A 14,779-nucleotide genomic window follows, 5' to 3' on the forward strand; every position below is an offset into this window, starting at 1 on the left:
AGCCCTTGCTGAAGAGAAAAGTAGCACTGAAATTATGCCCTGAAAATAAAAGCTTTGAAAACACTCCTTGGTGCCACCGCTCCACAGGAAACATGATTTTTCCAGGCTCTCCATGCATACTGCCATCTCCAGTTTGGGGACAAAATGTATTCAGTAGAGTCAACAACTTTAAATCTGATTTTCCTCTCTTTTCTCCTATTCTCTGGAGGTTGATCTTTGCCCTTGTGATAACATGGCCAGAAGTAATTAAGCAAAGCAATATACATTCAGTTAGGAGAAGAAGGATGGATTTACTACCTGTACCTTCAGCTCCGTCTTCACACAGGTTTCACAAAGCAAGACACACTCCAGCAGACACAGAAATAACCTCATCCCTCCCTCGGCTACAAACAACACTCCGCTTTCTGCTGGATACCAGCGTCCCCAAGTCCACTTCTCTTTAGGTCTTACCTGGAGTCTTGTCTGAGTCTGAGGAGAAACAAAGCTCTGGGCAGGGTAAGGAAAAAGCCAATTCCTACTGAGATGACAGAAGGGGGAAGGGGGAAAAAGGGATCAGGGGACATGGGGAGACCATGCTGGTTTTTGTTCCCCCCCCCCCTTTCCCCTCCAGGAAAATAAAACAGAAACCCCAGCGATGGCAGTGATGTGTGGCAGAAGGTCTCCCCAAGTCCCCTGGCAGTGGCTTTGCTGCTCAGGGTTAGGCTGTGCCGCCCCCGCTCCCCACCCCTCTGCTGGGTTGTCCTCCTCCAGTCAAATTGCTGACGTGCTTTGCTTTCCCCTCTGCAGTTCAGCTCCAAAATAGCTCTGGGTGTCATTTGCTGGGGAGATTAGGTTTCCTGCAGGAGAGAGGCGAAAGGGCATCGTTTTAGGGACTCACTGGGACCATCCAGCAGCAGGAGATGGCGGGGGGGAACCATCAGAAGTGTGTATGTTTGGGATGTTTGGGGGGGACACGACAGGCTGTGGTGACAGGGTGGGTCAGAACCACTCCTCAAGGGTCCATCCCAAAGCCAAGTGATAAATGTGACATGGGGACTCAGGAACAGGCTGCTGCCAACTTATCAGCGTCGCATGCTAGACAGGAATTCTTTTCCAAAGGCATCAGATCAATAGTAGGTTTATTTATAACCTCCCAGGCAAGAGTTGTTACAATGGTGAACAAACAGCAAGTTAATAAACCTTAGTCTATCTCTCCCTTTCTGCATGTAATATCTCTTCCTACCTTTTTGCCACATGAATCTGAAGTGCCTGCAAAAATGGCACGAGTTGCACATACATCGCATCTCTGAGGCTCAAGTATTTTGAATTTAAATGTCATTCCTGCTAACGATACAGGAGCTAGAACAGAGTCCAGCAGGCTCCCCCACAACCACTTTACCTCTGCGTGACTATCAGGAGTAAACTACAATGCAAGCTTATTTTTGGCAGTAAACAAAGCAGATAACATGCTGCACAGTCCAAGGGTGTGGATCAGCATACAACAGTATGTTGTGCTCACCCACTTTTCAGTGGCACAAAAACAGCAGCAGGAGAGCAAAAGGCAATTTTATTCGAGATTTTGAAAGCAGGGGGGTGAAAAGAATCAGAGGGAACAAACAGGGAACCACAGCAGCTACAGTGTCCTATTATCAGGGCAGAGGAAGGGCCGTTTCTGCCTTGCACACAGGAGGAATCTCAACTCTTGAAGCCTCTGAGTCTTGCATTGGGTTCACAGGGCATTTGGCTACTGAAAAATGAAATGTGGAAGAGATCCAGCATGAATTGAGTGCTGGTGGGATCTCCTTGAAAGCAGAGCTTGAGGAGAAGGTGAGGATGAATAAGATCAGGAGGACATCATTAACTTAATACAACGGGATGATTAAGGACAAGGACACTGGCTAGCAGGAGACATTCAAGCTGTCCTAGAGCTGGTTTCTCCACAGATTCTTGCTGGGCAGTGGTTTGGTCTAGAAGCAGCTCATCTTTCATCCCATGCAGTGACCTGCTGAGAGCAGGGATGTCACCTGCTGGACAATGGGTCCAGGGATGGAAGAGAAAAAGCCACAGCAAGTGTGATATACCATCATCTTCCAAAGGCGGAAGAGAAAGGGTAGTGTTCACTGGCAGCTCTTTGACGAGGAAGATAGAAGGACCCACCACCTCTCAAATCTAACCATAAGCAACATGCTGCTCACTGGTGACCAAACTTGGGACACTGCAGAAAGGTGGCATGCTAGTGCCTCATGCTCCCCACTCCTTTTGAGTCAGAATTTACCCAGAGTGGGTCAAAACCAACCATAAAGTTTTAGGATCAATAGGAAAAAAAGATACCTAGATCTCAGGTGACATCTGAACTGCCTGTGCATTGGCTGAGTAACTTTATTTGATGTTTAGGGACAGCCTTGTGAAACCCATCTCCCCTTTTAAAGATACTGGCCATTCTGCTCAGTTCTTCCCTCTGTTTTGAAGACAGTTTAAAGTTTCAGCTGCAGGTGGAATAGCAGATAGCTACCAACAAACCTACAAAGACCTCCCAAAGACACAGAAAGGCTGCCCAAGTTTTGTTAGTAACAAAACTGAGCACGTCTTTGAATCAATGTCACTTCATTTCCAAACAGGATGATTTGCTCACCAGCTGAACGTTAAAAGAAGTTATCTCCTATCAAGTCCTGCTTTGCACTTTAAGGTCTATCCCCAACGTGAAACTTAGAATAAATCAGTGTCCCAGCTGGAGCAAGCCAAAGCAAATTAAATTTTCTCCAGCCCCCATGAAGCAACCTTGCTTCAGGGTTTAATCCCAGCCAGCAGCTCAGCCCCACACAGCTGCTCACTTGCTCCCCACCAGCGTGATGGGGGAGAGAATCGGAAGAGCAGCAGTGCGAGAACTCATGGGTAAGGACAGTTTAACAGGGAAAGCAAAAGCTGCACACAGGAGCAAAGCAAACCAAGGAATTCATCACCATGTCCCATCGGCAGGCAGGTGCTCAGCCTCCTCAGGACAGCAGGGCTCCAGCACGCGTAATGGGGACTTAGGAAGGCAAATGCCATCACTCTGAATGTGCACCCCCTTTCTTCTTCTCCCCCCAGTTTATATACTGAGCACGACATTCTACGCCATGGAATATCCCCTTGGCTAGTTTGGGACAGCTGTCCTGGCTGTGTCTCCTCTCAACTTCTTGTGCCCCCCCAGCCTCCTCACTGGCAGGGCATGAGAAACTGGAAAGTCCATGACTTAGTCTAAATATCACTTAGCAACAACTGAAACATCAGCGTGTTATCAACATTATTTTCATACTAAATCCCAAACCCAGCACTGTACCAGCTACTGAGAAGAACATTAACCCTACCCCAGGCAAAACCCAGACACCTGCTTTCACTTCCCCATACTACAAGATCCAGCAAACCACAGGGCACATTGATGGCCAGAGGCATGAGGTGGATTCTTACGGGATTAAATGAGCAAACATTGTCTTTACAACACATTGCTGTCCTCAAAAATGAGCTTCAAAAACACCACTTTACCCATGCCACTTTTTTTTTTTTTTTTTTTTTTTTGTAATGTGTATAAGGGTCCACCTGCACACACTACAATTACAAAGCCAGGACAGTTCCATTTTCACCTCTGTGATTAGCAGCTCAATGACTATTGGTAACTGATGGCCGGACTTACATGGCTGAGCTTCTCTGAAAAACAAAACAAATCCTAGAAAAAATTCTCCACCATACAGCTAGACATAAAGAATGAACACCATGCAGGCTCCACCACCAGAACCTTGAAAAAGGATTAGTAATTAATACACAGTAATCACTATCTGGAGATGCTAATTATAAGGCAAATGCAACTGCACCCACTCCACTTGGGAACCCTGTGATGACGAGACAAAAGCCTGGCTTCCAAACCACCATCTCTGACCCTGTTCACTTTTGAAATAAAGGCACATTTTTGGAAGGGCTTCCAGGTGTGCAGCTTGTTTCCGTGGTTCATCTGGTGCCTTTTAGAGAGATGAACAAACCCCATCTTTTTATTTTGCCTTTAGCCAGAAAGTGAGACATGTGGAAGCTGGTGCTTGTTTTAAGGAAGGCTTTTAAACATACTTTGGTCAGCAGATGGTGCAAAACAGTGGGAGGACAATGCTTCACATGGTACGAGGAGAAAGAACACAAATTGGGTTTAATGTCCTGGCACGTTGTCACCTCTTTACCTAATGGGAAAGAGGACCCTTGTCCAGATTGCCCCCCCTCACCGCTCCCCCCCTTGGCATATTGTCATGGAGCATTTATCTCATCATTTAACTACCTGAGTCCTGGGATGCTTCACAAGAAGCATGGCCAGCAGGTGAAGGAAGGGGATTCTCCCCCTCTACTCCACTCTTGTGAGACCCCCCCTGCAGTGCTGCATCCAGCTCTGGGGCACCAACATAAGGAGGGCACAGACCTGTTGGAGCGGGGCCAGAGGAGGCCACGGAGATGGCCAGAGGGCTGGAGCCCCTCTGCTGCGCAGCTGGGCTGGGAGCGCTGGGGCTGTTCAGCCCGGAGAAGGGAAGGCTCCTGGAGACCCTGAAGCACCTTCCAGCACCCAAAGGGGCCGGCGCTTTTCCCAAGGGCCTGCAGCGCCAGGACAAGGGGGAACGGCTTTGCGCTGAGAGAGGGCAGATGGAGATCAGAGCTGAGGGAGAAATCCTTCCCTGTGAGGGCGGCGAGGCGCCGGCACGGGCTGCCCAGAGCAGCTGTGGGTGCCCCAGCCCTGGCAGTGCCCAAGGCCAGGCTGGACGGGGCTGGGAGCCACCGGGGCTGGGGGAAGGGGGCCCTGCGCGTGGCAGGGGTGGGACTGGGGGTTCTTTAAGGGCCCTTCCAACCCAAACCGTTCTGGGATTCTATCATTTAACTGTAAGCTCCTTGCAGCTCACCTTAGGGGGCCTGCCGTTACTCAGGACTACACACTCTAGGCACCAAGCAGACAAGCGATAACCAACCCCTGTTCTCGCACTAGCGACCCCTTTTAGGATGCTGTGACTTGTCCTTATGATCTTGACATGACTGGACTGTCCAAGGTACCCTGAAAGGTCACTCAAAATGAGGTGAACTGAAGTATCTACAGTATCAATGAGTTATTCATCTACTCACGAATTAGAACATGTCAGGTTTAAGAGAGAGGAAAATCTGTGTATGACGAGCTAATAAAAGTTTGAATTTACAGAGAGAATGATTAAAAGGTTGAAGGAATCTGAATTTGAATGAAAACTAATAAAATGTCATCAGGCACAATATTAGTCCCTTCTTGTACTTCAGAAAGCCATACTTTTTTTTCTTCCCACTCCAAACATCATGGAAATGTGCTTTAAATAGCAACTTATACTCATGCAGTTTTAAAATACAGAAAAATCTTTCTTTGCACTTGGAAAACTGTATTTTTGAGCTCCAAAATTGTTCATCTAAACTCTTAATTTAAAAGTAAAATGATGCCAAATGGATTTAACCATAGTTTACAGACACTGAAACAAGCTGTGCTTCATTTTACTCCAGGAATCAATTAAATTCTTTGAATTACTATAACTAGCAAGGCCTGAGACATTAGGTCTTATTTCAATATTCCTCTTAAGTTCTACATTTTTTGCATAAAATGGGAGCATTTTGTCAAAAGGATTCCTGCTTCTCCCTGCAGGAGAATTCAATTTTCTTCCCATATGATAATGCACAAAAATTTAAGAGCTGACACCATTTCTTCTTCTTGGTGTATTTATTCAGTTTTTGAAGAAAACTAAAATAAATCCTGATATTTTGTCTCCCCATCTAACATTAATTCAGAAAATAAAAATCAATGCTAATAAAAATTTTAGACACAACCCACAGACAACATGAGCTATTTTTCTTACTGCATCTATTTCTGATAGATAAGATTGCCTAATTCGGTGTTAAGCATCACTAGATTACTAGCAGCTCCCTAAAGCACTTCTAATGTAAGGGAGCATATTCCCCCCCGCAAAAAGGTTAAATATGCCTGGCAATGGCAATTAATAGAGTCATGGGGGACAGAAAATTAATATATTAAAAAGGAAAATCTAAGTATTATATTGAGTTAAAGAACAGAGGTGCTGGGTTGATTTGGTTTTTTAAAGGCAGCTTTTCAGAATTTTAGGAAAAACTGATTTGTGAACAGACAACAAAAAAGCAGAAGCGACACGTTTACCTGGCTTGGTGTTAGAGGCTTACAAAAACCTTGTAAAGGTTCTTACATCTCTTTTTTTTTTTTTTTTTTTTTTTTGGTGTGCTTTCCTGCTTTGAACTTCTATGTAGCTAATTTAAACGAAATTCGTAAATTTTAAAATTTGTAGTTTAACACCATATACCCTGGACAGGAAAGACACACGGTGCCCTTCCATTCTGGCTGGTTGCCCAGAGATGTTTGAAGACCACTATCTCCACTCCTCTTTGCCCTGAATGCCCCTAATTCATTTCTGAGCTGCGGATCATTTCCCTCACTTTCAGCTGGACCAACTCCAGAAGAGCAAGGACCAAACCCCGGCACAGCCCTCCAGCTGCTGCCTTACTAGGGAAGATCAGAAGGATTACTTAGGCAGCAGCACATCTCTGGTACATCCCATTATGGATTCTTGCCTATTTCAAAACAGCCGGGTGTTGCTTATCCAAAATCCACTTGTGCTTCCCAAGAATCCCCAAATCCTTCACAGAACTGGTCATCAGCAGCAGTTTCCTATGCTGTCATTGAGCACTGTATTTTTTAACCCTTTCAAAGAACTTCATATATTTTTTTCATTCATACATTTGTGATTGTGGAACTTTTAAGCCTGACTTACCAAAGTCTCAAGAGGCCCAGCCAAAGTCAGATTTCCAGTAAAAATATTATCAGTGCGCTGATGGCACAGCCTGTCTGGTTCTGCTTGATAAATCCTTCCATTTTGACATTAAATCTTCAATAACCACACACTGAATAAAGCTCTGCACCCATTCTACAGCACATAATTCTAGATCATGTTCCTAAACCGTTTACAAGCTTGTCATAGAGTGACAAGTTATTTATTTTTTAATTCAATTTGCATTACTTTGTTTCCTTTCTGTTTAACACGCTGCCATATAGGAGACTTAGATTGGACTGACAAAGCTTCATACAGGTTAACTGTGGCTCTCCTCTTTAGCACATTCTCAGTACTTTTAAGGTTTTTACTTTTGTTCCAATATCTTTCTGGGACTGGAATTCTAAATACCTGGTCTATAATTATCTTCGGTTCTGCGCCCCCCCCCCCTCCCCCCTTTTTATTTTTTCTCTCCTATTTTCAAGACAGAAGTACTCTTACCTTTCACCGATCCTCTGGCATGCTGGCCACCATCAAGGGTTTCATTACTACCATCGCCTCGGATCTCCTCACCATCCGGAATACCACAAATACTCTACAACAAACTTCATGAGGTCCAGCCCATCTTAAAACATTTTTTGGTTTTGCACTTTCTAATTAATTTCTTACCTGTTAGAGACAGAAGTATTTATGCCTTTGTTACAGGCGTTAACTATGATACACACCTGGTTGCAGCCTGCTTTGTAGCATGCAAAAATAAATCCCAAAATTTTTTAACAGATCTCCTGCTTTACCGAGCATTCAACCAATCATTAATCAATCTTTTCCTATCCCTTATATAACCTCAAAATTATTTTTTTTTTTATTCTTAAATCACTTGCTATTTGGATTTTATTTCATGCCTTAGCTTGAGTATCTGTGCTCAGCTCTGTGCAGGCACACACTGTCTTTTAGAGCACTTGCATCCACAGCTAGGACAGCACAGTCACACCCATGTTTTCTGAATAGTACACAAACTTATTCTTGATTACCACGGCTCCGCTCTAAACAAGAGCATCACCATTTCTCTGAGTGCAACTCAAACTCACCTGTACCTGAACTGCGTACAAAGGGGGGAAAAGTTCCTTTTGAGGGGGGTGCAGCACTGGAACACGTGCCCAGAGTGGGATACCCCAAGGTAGGCAGAATTGGAGTGGATGAGGCTCTGAGCTGTGAAACCAGCCCTGCTTTGAGCCTGGACAGGAGATACTTCAGAAGTCCCTTACACTCTTGGTTATTTTATGTTATGATCCTATGAGCTGATCAGATATCACAGAACAGTTGGGGTTGGAAGGGCCCTTAAAGACCCCCCAGTCCCACCCCTGCCACACGCAGGGCCCCCTTCCCCCAGCCCCGGTGGCTCCCAGCCCCGTCCAGCCTGGCCTTGGGCACTGCCAGGGCTGGGGCACCCACAGCTGCTCTGGGCAGCCTGTGCCAGGGCCTCGCCAATCCGCACTGTAAAAAAGATTTCTTCCTTACATCTAGTCTGAATCTCCCCTCTTGCAGTTTAAAACCATTACCAGCTCTTCTTTTAGAATATGTTTCTTGGAGATTTCCCCTTTAAATCTGTCCATGAAAGCTGTCTTAGTACTTCCTGAATATTATGTGGGTCACCTTTGATGTAAAGAGAATAACCTCCCTGCTCTGAGAATAAGGCTTCCCTAGTTTCTCCATGGATTTATTCTCTCCGTGAAGAAAAAAATCATGCTGCTAGCAACAGATACCAGCTTTACTACTATTCCACTGAGAACAGTGCAGCTGCCATAGCTAAATAATACTTTGTACAAACAAGTCACTGTGTTGTTTTTTTTTCATAGAACTGTTTCTCAAAAACTCTTCCATTGCTTTTAAGCTCTCGCCATGCCTCCCACATATATCTTTCTTTGCATTTCTTCTTTTCCATCACTTCCTCTCTGCTACAACTTCACATCTTTAAATATCCCATCCTTTCTGAAAACACGTACATTCTTAAAGTGCTAGGGGGGTTTTGCAACAAGCAGTATCACTCCCTGACCAACCACCATCCTCCTGAAGGTTTAGACCCAGAAGCATTTACATCATAGGCTTTGTATTGCTGAGCAACAGTAGTTTGCTAGCTATTGCCTTGCTACCCAGCAAGGTTTTAACCATGCTGTAAAAGGTACTACACTGGATAAATTGGGATTTAATCCTGATGCAAGCACTCTTTTGTTTGTGGACAACTTTGCTGAGTGAAGATCTTAATACACAATTACCTTGGATCACACACAGTCAGCAATCTCAACAAGAGATCAGGGAGACTGTCAGAAGCTTTTGTATGTGAATACGCAGACAACCTCAGAGGTTAGAGGCTGATTTGCCTTACAGAATTTCTTTTACACAAGAAGTTAAATCCATTTCAGAAAGTTACCTAAAAGTAATGTCTATTTGTAGGTGCGCAGGTAGTACCCACTGATGTCAATGGGATTAGATGGATGCTCTAAGCTAGTCATATGCATAAAATCTCTTAGTAGTGGTTTCAGTTACAGAAGAGTTGTCAGGATTGATAAAATTGTTTTATTTCCTCACCCCAAGCTTTCTGCAGACCTTGCCCAGTGACTCAGTTCATCCCAGTGGCTACAGATCAGCACTGTCCAGCTGTGGATAGACGGGTACCCAAAAAATATGCTTGAGTGTCACCTCAGCCTTTTCTCTGCCTCTCTTTATCACAAGCAGTGCTTGTAGCCTCAGAGACAGCATTTTCCTTCCTGTTAAGACACTGCCCTGTGATCAATGACAATGAATGTTCTACTCAAAAATAAAGCTTTCATGACTACATTATTATTGGATGAGGTGAGTTCTGCTTTCCAGGGATTACCGAACTGAGTGCATGCCCTATCTATTACTTATTTTGGACACGTTGGAGAAGCCAATACTGACGTCTAACCTCTAATTTCTTCCAACACCGCTATTCTCAAGCTATCCAAGTACAACCCAGTTATGACCACTACCTGTGTCAAAGGCCAAACCTGGCAGAGAAGGGGCATTCTCAGCTCTGAATTAAGAAAAGTGGTTATAAATATACCAGTTGATAGGTAAGGGAAGATTTAGATCAGAGGGCAACAATCAGGTGTTGTGGTGTTTTTTTTAAAAAAGCTATCTTAATTATTTTAGTTGTATTAAAATTACCTTATTTTTTTAAATTATTTGGAAGCAGAAATAATTGGGTTTGGGTTTTACCATTATGCTCTGGAAGGCAGGCAAAGGTGCCTCAGAAAAAAAGGAAAGAGCAAGCACTAAGTTTTAATTGAAATCTGCTCTCCCGAAAGGGACCTATTAAAAGAGCAATTTCACTTAAAAGATAAACAGTGGCAATACTTCATATTTCAATCATAAGAATATCTTTGTATTGAAATAGCAATGGCATTAACATTGCACAACTTATAAAAATTAAGAATTAGGATAATCTTTAATCTTCCTGTGTTAAATGCTTAAAACTCTCGGAGAGTGTATTCCTTCTTCTCCCTGGTGAACATGGATGAGTGTCATCAGATTTACAGACTCCTGCAGTCACTCCTAAAATACCTGGGGGGTGACTTTGTGTCATTTGATCTACATGCCAGGGCAAGCTTGGCTTTTGTACCTTAAGTGTTTCCTTAAACTCTGAGACAGTATTTTTGCAAGTTATCTAATGATATATATATTCATAAATTATTGATACAACTCTTGGTTGTAGTCAGTGGCACTTACAGAGCTTTTGTGTGGTTATGTCAAAACAGGATGCACATCCAAACTTGAAAAAAAAAAATAGTGTCTGCACAAAGGATTTATAATCCTAGTAAGGCAATTTCTTTCCGTATTACAGCAGAATTCAGTCCTTATATTCTCCTCAGCTGGAACCCAGATCAATAATTTACAGGGTTATTAAGCATCCAGGAAGGCCTTCGCTTACACACCTATAAATCTACAGACCAGCTTTTCTTCTCAATTGCTGCCGGCAACTGTCTTCAAAACGTAAATTGGATAGTCAGACTGAATTCTGAAGTGATTCCAATTAAAATGGAATATAGCTTTGCTTACTGATCAATGAAGCCTACAGTGAACAGAGGGAAAACAGAAGCTGTTGCTACCATACATTCTCAGCTTAATAGTGGTCTCAGCTGACACAAACTGTCCTGTTTGGAAAGCAACAGTAGCACAGACAATAAAAGAACACCATTCCCAAAAGCTGCTCATGCACTATGTTGGATGAACACAGGTCTAAGATCTGCAAGAAGAGTGTAGTAGCTTACTCTATAAAGAAGCCATGAAGGCTGTGTAAATCACAGAGTGAATTCTAGCCACACCTCCATCCCTGTTTCTTTCAGGTGGTCCATATCAAAATGCACCATTCATTCACGTATCCTGATAAAAACCCCTGACATGAGCAAGACAGATTTTATTTCCCCCATTAATACCTGTGACTTCTTTTGGCTAATCCCTCGTTAACAAGTTGTTTGTTCTTTTGGACATTGAGTTTTGATGGAATTGCCCTACAAGCTTTGCTATACCAGTGATCTAACAGGATAACGCAAAAATCACCTTCTGCGTTACAATCTCAATGCTAACAGGTTATGCATATGTTGAAAATGGACTTGCAGACCACACAAATAATTAAGTACTACCCTACCAAATCAGCTAGATTGCTCCTCTAAACCCACTCATCATTGCTTAAAGTTCTGATACAACTTCAGCAGTCTTTATTTTTCACTCCAAGTGATTATAGTCCACCCTGTACTGGGTATAATCCACAAGCTTCTAGTGCCACACTGACACAACTCTATTGACTTAAACTCAAGCAGATCTTGAGTTCTTCCTTATTCACATCAAGAACTGACAAGTCATCTTCAACCCCACAAAAAGCAGAATGACCTCTCTCTCATTCAGTATGTCTGTAGCACAGCAAGATTCAAGAGAGATCAGAAATAGTTCCTGAGAGCTAGCAAGGTAGGGGTTTATAGAAGAGGATTAGCTAAATGACTATGTATGCAACATAGCCTACGTGAGATTCAAAACTCACTCCTAGCTACAGAAGACACACTATATTTTAATTACTGATGGGAATATAACCAAGCATCTTCTAGTAGCTCTGAATCTCATCTACATTTCTCAAAACAAGTTTGTCACCAAGGTTAAAACTTATGTCATAATAAATTCTCTCTGTAAATCAGAATGCACATGAACATCTGTGAGTGAACAGGCAGCAGGAAACCTGAGCTTTAATGCAATCATGCATGTAAAGGAGGAAACAGAAAAGGAGAGAAAACCTTTTGCCTTGAGAAACCTGAAGCTTGAGTATGCAAAATTGACAGCAAATGTGGATTTGGGGTGTATTTGTGAGCTGTCAGTCACTTTGTAGCCCGTTGCTGACATTTGTTCTGACACACATGCACTGTTGCACTCATAACATACACAACTTTTAAAACATTCAAGCAAATTTTTTCTTAACACTGGTTTTGCAATTCGAGCCCACATACCCTCGCTACAGGCATCTCTCTCCCTGTCACTGGTGTGAAAATCAGTAGAGACTACACTGGGTCCTGATTTGTACACAGATCTGCAAAAAAAAAGAATAAACAACTATTAAATATTGTACTGCTACTTTTTAAATTTTCTTAAAACCACCCAAAGCAAAACAATAAACCCATGGCAGTGAGTTAAGACTTCATGTTGATGTCTTCTATGCTAAAAGAAGAAGAAAAAAAATCTACCAACCTCACATTCAAGTTTGCAGTTTGTTCGAGATCTCCAGCTTTTTTTACCCTGCAACATTAATGGTTTGCTGTCAGAGACATTTTTCAGCCACCATCACAGACTAGGAAGGTCATAAACACAGGGAGTGGGGAGAGAAACTGCATTTGAGTTACCTGTTATCATCGGTAATGACTTACCCAAGCCACAAGGATCTGGGAAATCTATACCACAAGCAACTGCAGAAGTAATATAATCTGAAGTTACTCACATATATAATATAAAATAGTGGTTTTTAGTAAAATTTAGAAGGCAGGCGATGGCTCTGCTACAAGGAAGAAAATTGCAACAGCTGGTGAAGTAGCACTCCTTGTATCACCAGTGTTGAAAGAGATCCACTTCTGGGACAACACATGAAAGAGCAAACTGAGATGACAAACATAAACACTTGTCACTTCTGAAACACACCTTATGAACAATGTCAGTTGTTCATTGCTTCCCTTTTAGCAGTCAGACTGAGATCTTTATACTAAAGCTCTTTTCTCCAATTTGGATGTCTGTCTTCTGCATTTCACACTGATCCTAAGCAAATAAACATTTTAGTTTTACATTTGTTTATAATCCATTTGCAGTAGCACTGATTTTTCAGACAAATACAATGCAGCAAAATTTGTTCTTTAAACAGTGCAAAAGAATGCTGCTTCTTTTAGGACTACTAATTCAAGAGTATTTAAATGAGCTCACTACTTACTGAGGCTGTGTATCTTTTGCAACCCAACACTCTTGAACTATGTATTGATCTATACGCAGCATGATTCATCGGCTAGAAATCAAAGATCTCCTCAGTAAGTTTAATGAGTTAGCACCGTGGAAACACAGTGTTTTCATTTTTATATGAGACTATTATTCAAATCAGAGCAGTACAATTAAACTAAACAACTAAACAAAGGTCAGCCTAATATGTATTTCAAATACTTTCAGTTAATATTATTTAAAAATCAGCATAAAATACCAAATGTTATCAGACTAATTCAGGGGTAACAGGCTACGAGGAAAACATTTCACTGCGACTGTTTTCCAAAGTATCTCTGCAGGGAAGTTGCCAACATAGTTACACTAAAATAGTTGCAACTATTCCATTACAGGTGTTTTGGAACAAGTATCAAAGCAACCAAGCTGCGTTTGAATAAAACCAGAAATACCACTCAGTGGGCGGATGTTTTTCTAATGATCTTCTAAATTACAGTGCTTTGGAAATCCTCTTCTCTATGTAAAATAAAAAAAAAGAGGGGGGGTGGGGGGAAGCTTCTTGCAGCGTCCCCAAAATTAACATAAAAAACATGAGTCCAAAACAGCAACAACAGGAACCCACTAAGAGTAGAAGACAACAGCTCAAATCCAGAAACCAACAAACAAATCTGGTCTGCTCCCACTATCCTAATTAGGCATTTTTACATAAAGACTTCAAATTTGGTCCTTAAGTTATGATGCAACGCATCAGGGCTGGGACAGCACCGAGGCTGTTTGGTAACCAAAATTCCTGTGGCTTGCCATAAGTGACAGCCCTTGATCATTCCTAAACCAAAGAGCACCCAACCCAAACCCTCAGAGGAGCGATGTGATGGATGCCCTGGGGAGCCACTGCCACCTCCTCCCCTGAACCACTCCTGACACTCCTGCCCTTGGGTCTCCCAAGGCAGAACACCTGTGCCCTGTGGTGCCACACTAAAATTTCAGTACGTTCTTCCTCGGTCACCTACACAACATAGGAAATGCAAATACTTGTGGAGCTGGGATGGGGGTGACAGGACAAAGGGAACCAAAAATGTTTGTGGGGTGTAAATTTGGGAGGAACTCTTCCAAAAGCGAGCTATGGAAAAAGAGCACAAGCAACTTCGTATTGAGACACTGATACGTATAGATCCATTGAATATGGAAATGCCTTGCCTGCAAATTACACATTTAAATTATTCAAAGCACCATGGAAATAAGTTTTCCACTAATGAAAAACAATTGCATCAATTATTTTTTATGCATGTCACCAGAAAAGAAACCGCTTAGAAATTTTAAACTCTAAACTGAGGAACCTTTTTTTTTATCCCTGCAAGGTCTGAAATTTCACACTAGACTCCACAAGACAAACAAGCCGAATTCTTGTATTAGCTGTGCAATGCTTGACTTGCAACCAGAAATACATTCACAAACTATGCAGGACAGGATTAATCCTATCGACTATGTAAGCAACAACTGAGATAGTCAGC

Source organism: Falco biarmicus, chromosome 4, assembly GCF_023638135.1.
Source record: "Falco biarmicus isolate bFalBia1 chromosome 4, bFalBia1.pri, whole genome shotgun sequence".
Classification (NCBI taxonomy): domain Eukaryota; kingdom Metazoa; phylum Chordata; class Aves; order Falconiformes; family Falconidae; genus Falco; species Falco biarmicus.